Source organism: Cryptomeria japonica, chromosome 1 (genome assembly GCF_030272615.1).
Source record: "Cryptomeria japonica chromosome 1, Sugi_1.0, whole genome shotgun sequence".
Lineage (NCBI taxonomy): Eukaryota > Viridiplantae > Streptophyta > Pinopsida > Cupressales > Cupressaceae > Cryptomeria > Cryptomeria japonica.
The window spans coordinates 572,768,778-572,775,311 of NC_081405.1; positions in this window are offsets into that span (position 1 = coordinate 572,768,778).

The window sequence follows — 6,534 nt, forward strand, 5'->3', positions numbered from 1 at the left end:
TTGGAATTTCAAGGCCCGATTTTGCATATAAAAATATCACAAAATTCTACAAACTCCTAGAATTCTCTTTAAAATCACAATATCTTGCTTCCTCGAAAATTTGGCGAAAAGTTGGTCGGACCGTGTGTTCGGACCATGTTGGTACCAACATTGTCCTAACTTTTTCTCCTTGAATTTTGAGAGCATGTTTTGGCAGTATATTAATATTAAAATCCAAGAGATTGTCGAAAAATATCATTTCTAAGTCAGCCTATGACTCAAAGCAAAGTTAGGGTCTCCTACATAAACCCTTTGTTTCCTCATTTGAAGATCTAAGATCTAGCGATTGAAGGAGCTTCTTACGAAGCAAAAGTATAGGTTATGTGAAGTCTACAATAACAAATCAAGCATTCATCAAACATTTACAAGACTTCATCAATCATCTTTTACAACAATTAGGAGCTTTGAAGACATTGAAGAATAATAAGAGACCATCGATTGCTGATTGGCTTGTACCTCTCCCTTCAGGTTTGATATGGTTTCATGTTATTTTCATGTCTTTGTATGAGGTTCATAAAATTCATTTTAAGATTTACATTCATGCTTTAGATCCATTATTACACTTGTGATTTGAAGCATTTACATTCACATCTACATTTACAATCATTTAGGGTTTTCTCTCCAAAGCGTAGGGTAGAACTCTAGATTTACTTTCTTGTTCATTTAGGATCTTGCATACACATTTTTGTTACATTATCAACTATTTGTGGAGGTGGAAATCACCAAAACAAGGGGTTTGACTAAGGCAAAACCCTATATAGCCACCTAGACACCCTTTTTCAAGTTGTAGGTGCAAGTATAGGAGTTCGGCGGACGCATGAATTTTGGGATCGACTGAAGATATAGAGATAGTCTTAGGGCTAGAATATGATCTCAGATCTCAGAGACAAGGGCATGCTGCCATAGTCCCTAGGGTTTTGCAGTTTTAGGTGCCAGATCTACATATCAGACCCTCAGGACCTCAGATCCAAAAGATCAACTTTCTATCAACAAAGGGACAGGGGCACCCTACGCCCAAGGATATGTCAATTCTGCATCAATTTCAGTAGTAGGTGCACCTCTGAATCCATTTTCCAGCTCTTCTTTTTGTCTCTCAGTTTTAGTTTGTGCAAAATTTGCATTTTTAGTTTAGTGTACTTTGTTTATCATCTCCTAGTTAGTTGATTGTTGCATTACATTTTACACATCTACTCCCCATTTACAACAAAGGAATAGAAACCCTAAGAGATATTCCTCGACTCTCTCTTCCCTACAATAAGTAGTCAAAGTGAACTATCTCCCTAGGCTCTTTCATATTCCATTATGTGTACATGAGAGTGGGATTAGGTCTTAGTTACTTGGTTCCATTTTTATGCATCACATCTTGGTGAACCCGATCCTCTTTAAATTTGCATTTCTTAGTTAGATCTAGTTATTGCATTTTTATTTTCATTGAAAAGCATAAAAATTCAAAAGAAAAAAAAGAGTTTTCATTTATTGCATTGTGTGTTTTAAGTTTTGTTTGCATTCTTCATTTCAAAATGTCAGATCTTTATTTGCAAGACTTTAATTCCTTTTACAATGCATTTTCTTATGATGATTATGAGTTTAAGAAGGAAGAATTAGATGAGGCTCTTGATGAGTCTCTATACCCTAACCCTCTAAACCTACATTTTGCCAAAAACTAATCAACCTTGTTACTATGCCATTTCATAGTGATGAGAAAGATAAGTTGAATGATTCTTCTCATGAAACGTTCCTATCAACTCATCCTCTAAATCTAGTAACATGGTGGTTTATAACAATCCCCTTTATGAGGACCTATCTCCTTTCAAATCTAAAGACAATCCATTTAATATATATGATCATGCTATGTTGGATGATGCCCTTGATGATTTTATGTCTTTGCCAAGTCCTTGAAATAAAGCCCACACATCTCAAATATTTATTAACATGATAAATGTGAATGAATATAGCAAACCCCTCTTTGTGGTTCAAGGTGCTTTCCTTTCAACATCACAATCCTAAAACCAACTCGTTCTTATGGTTCAAGGTGGTTATGGAAATGATCCTTTTCGCACTCCTAACAAACCTATTATCACTGTACAAGGAGGATATCCCACTAAGAGTCCTTATGAGTATGCTAAACAAATAAATAGAGAGTGTTATCATTCAGTTTCTCATACCTATAACACAAGAAACAATAGGCAACCTAATCCTCCTTTGGTTAAACCAAACTCATGTCCTAATCCTCAACCTATTCCTATTCAAGCACCTCGCATTTCACAAGCTCTTGGTAAGAAGTGTGATCTCATTTTTGGCATTATACACTCAGATGAGAATAGTTGATGTTGTCATTAATGGCAACCAACTGCTAACATGGTTCACAGGTTACACTGACAATAGACATCATCTACCGGCACTAGCAAGCACAACAAGGTTATTCTCACCAGCATCCATTCTACACCAATAGAAGATCTTACCGACACTCCTAGCCGACATGGAAATTATATTGTTTTGTATTGTAAAATTATTTATATAGCCGACATGATGTATTGTAAAGACTCATATATGTATGAGATCTTATAGGTCATTTTGTAAGCAAGTAAGAAAATTAAGGAATGTAATTAGGTAATGAATGCAAGCATTATATGAGAGCGAATAACTGTATATGCATTATGATGTAATTATTTTATTAGCGAATAAGAGCAAAGTAGAGAGAAGCAAGGTTTATGGCAGAGGTATCTTAAAGAGCTTAAACCGGTATTGAATCCAGCATTGTAGATGCTATTTTAGCAGTACATTTTCATTGGATTTAATCATCCAGTTATGTAGTCAGTGGGACTCCATTATTGTTGTTGAGTAGTGAGCTCTAGGCTGTTGGCCTTCCTGCATGTGAAGGCCCCTATTGTATAAGTAATATTTATTCATATTGTCTAGTAAGTAAATATTGCAGGTCACAAATCCCACCAAGGTTTTTCCCCTACAGGGTTTCCTCACCAAAAATATTTGTGTTATGGTGTACATTGATGGTTATACCGCTATATCTCTTTATTGCATTATTACTTGTTTACCGATATATTAATTTGGGTTATAATGTTGCAAACAAGTTTAAATATTTTGTTAACCGGTTAGACATTGATTCACCCCCCCTGTTAGTGTCTTTGGGACTGATCAAGTATCTAACAATTGGTATAAGAGCCTAGTCCTCTATTTGCAGAAGCCTAATAGCTTGAGGAAGATTCTGAAACCGATATCGATGGAAAGTTTGAGACAACAATTGGAAGGATCTCTTGAAGATTTTGATGCAAAAAAATTGAAGAATATCAAACTAGAAGATGAACTCAGAACTGCTCGGGAATTTATCAAAGCACTTCAAGATAACCTAGTTATAACAAAGAATAAGAGAAAAGAACTACATGTGCAATTGCAAAATCAAGATGATGAAGAAAAAGAAACTCTTAGAGATATTGCAGAGAAATTGAGACAAGAGAACATTAACATGATGAATGAGATGCGAGATTTAAACATGAGACTATGCAAGGATATTGAAGATAGAAAAAGGAACGAGGAAGATTTGGCTAGCAGACTTAATGAAAGATTAGATGAATCTCAAAGGCTTAGTTATGAAAATGATATGCTTAAAACTGATTTGATTCACATGCAACATGAAAAAGAGGAACTTTTGAGACAAGTTAGCACTTTGGAAAGTGAGTTGGTTATTGCAAATGAATACAAAGACAAATTCAAGAAAAGTTTAGATAATCTTGATGATATGTTGAAAAGTCAGAAACCTGATGGAGAAACAATTGGACTTGGATTTAGACATGGAGAAAGTTCTGGGACTGCAAACAATAATGATCATAGAAAATTGATAAGGCAACCTAATGCTTATAAATTTAATGGGAAATGTTTTAATTGCAACAAATTTGGTCATAGAGCAAATCAATGTAGATTTAGGAATAACCAAAATACAAACTTACCCATCGGTCAATGTTCTAAATGCAATAAAAATGGTCATAACTCAGACAATTGCAGAATGAATGTGAAATGCTATGTTTGTGGTAGATTTGGACATTTATCTAATCAATGCAAAACTCAAACTTGTCAAGGTTATGGAAAGGCTATTCAGAGAAACAATGTAACTTGTTATGCATGTAAAAAGATTGGGCATATTGCAAAATTTTGTAGAAGTAAGACTGTACCGACGAACAATAAAGGATCCAATAACAAAGGCAAAGAAAAGGTAACTGAAATCAAGCACAAATTTTCTAAACAATGGATTAGGAAAAGAGATCAAAGAATTGATGTATCTATCTCTGCATCGGCAGAACAGGGTAGTCCTGCACCGACATGAGATTCTTCATCTAACTAAGGAATAATCCTTCGGGGTAAGGCAACAAATTGAAAATAATGCATTTACCCTTGGTTGGTGGTAATAAGTTATATTTCTTCTTTACCGGCGGATATGTGGATTTTTCACTTCACCGACGAAGCATTTATTGTGGTTGTAAGTCAATTTTTGGTTATAAAGGAATTGTAACCCCTCATTTCAACTCACCAAACATCCAAGCATTCTAAGAGAGTGAAATTGAGCAAAGGCATTCTAAAGGCGAAGAACCAAAGGTCTTTTCAGAGCATTCAAGGATTTTTCAGTTAAAAGGTATTTATCTTTCGCAATGGCATCTTCATTTTCTGTTCCCAAATTCGTAGAAAACCCTACTATTGTGGAAAACATTAAATGACCTAGACCCATTTTCAAGATCAATCTTAAGATAACAAAACTGGATGACTCTATTGGTGCATTTTCTAGAATCCCAAAAGGAGTCGCATTTGCTGAAGACCCTAGGGCATACATACATTGTTACATAGAAAGTTTAGGGTCCAAAGATTTGATGAACATGTATATGAATGCAATCACTAACAAGAATGGGGTAGTGAAACTGGAACATAAGGTAGTTGAGGATTTATGTTTCATAGATATCCTCCATATGCCGAAATTCTCAGATGAAGCCATCTGCTATGTCCTTAGCAGGGTTCACGGTGAATTTATGTGGTTGGACTCAATATTTAAGATTACCAAGGAAGCTATCAGGGTTGTTACTGGTTTACCCTCCACCTGTTCTAGATCTAACAAGAAGAAGAAAATCCCTAACAAAGAGGTTATGAGCTTAATCGAAGCTATATTAGATAACTGGTCACTTAGGGTCAATGATATCAAGGATAAAAATGTTAAATTTTCTAGCATGGTCATTGGCTATAAAGTTGGTCATACAAATAGGTGGAATTTTGTGTCTAGTTCATGCATTCATACGACACATGAGATGATATTGAACAATTCAAAGATTGATATTTGTGAATGGTTAAAGGATGAATTGCTAGAGAATTTGCATAAAATCAAAGGAGATAATAAAGGAACCTTCAAATTTGGAAGTTTGATAGTATGTTTAATGCTTTACTTTTCAAAAGAGATCCTGGGTATAGGTCATAAGGATTTTTCCTATGATACTTTAGTTGGAAAACAGATAAAAGAGGCAATCATCGGTATAGGATCTAATGGTGATAAGTTGGTTAAAGATTACTTAAAAAATTTCCAAGCTAAAATGAGACAAAGGGAAAGGATTCCCCAAAGCATTGTGGATAAATATGATAAATAGATATGCTTTGTAGTAAAAAGAGATGAAATTTGGATGGAAGAAGTTAGACCCAGAACTATCTAGATTATTGTAATGGGATATAAGGTGGACTCTCACATCTTGGAATCATATGCTAAAATACTCCTAGATGCTCCACCAGAACCAATAGAGAAAATATTTGGTAATATTGAAACCATTGAAAGTGATGTTTCTCTGATGAAGCAAAGGAAGAAAAGAGATAAATTTATGAAAGATGCTTCTAAAATGGTAAAAGATGTTATAGAAGGTTTGATGAATCTTAGCAGTATTGCTACTAGTGTGACAGAAAGTCAAGTAGAGCAGAAACCGATAGCTCAAATTTCCCCTGTGGCTACTTCTTCTGATTCTGACAGTGATAGGGCAACTGAATTCAAGAGAGTGGACAGGAAGAAAATAAAACCCTCACCGACACCTGCTCCATCTCCCAATAAGTCAAGGACATAGAGAAAGAAACAATAGGCTATAAGAGAGCCCATTGGTCAGAAGAAGAAAGTGACTCCAAAGAAGAAACAAGAACCTAAGGCACCAGATACTCTTACACCGGAAGAGTTGATCAATGAAATCACACAAGAAGGTAACCTTAGTAATGTGAATAAACTTTATCATTCTTTCAAGGATTCAGATAAGGATACTATAGAGGAAAACATTATTTTGTACCTAGATATATACAGAAAGTTCTTATTGAGGTTGTAGATGATCTACCAAATGATTTGTACTTAAGGTTAGAGGCTAAGAGAATGTCGGTAATGGAATTAGATAAGAAAATAAAAGTAGAGGCTCTACTTGATGTGCATCCCATTAATTCCAAACATGAAATTGATGATTTAATATCAGAGGCAAA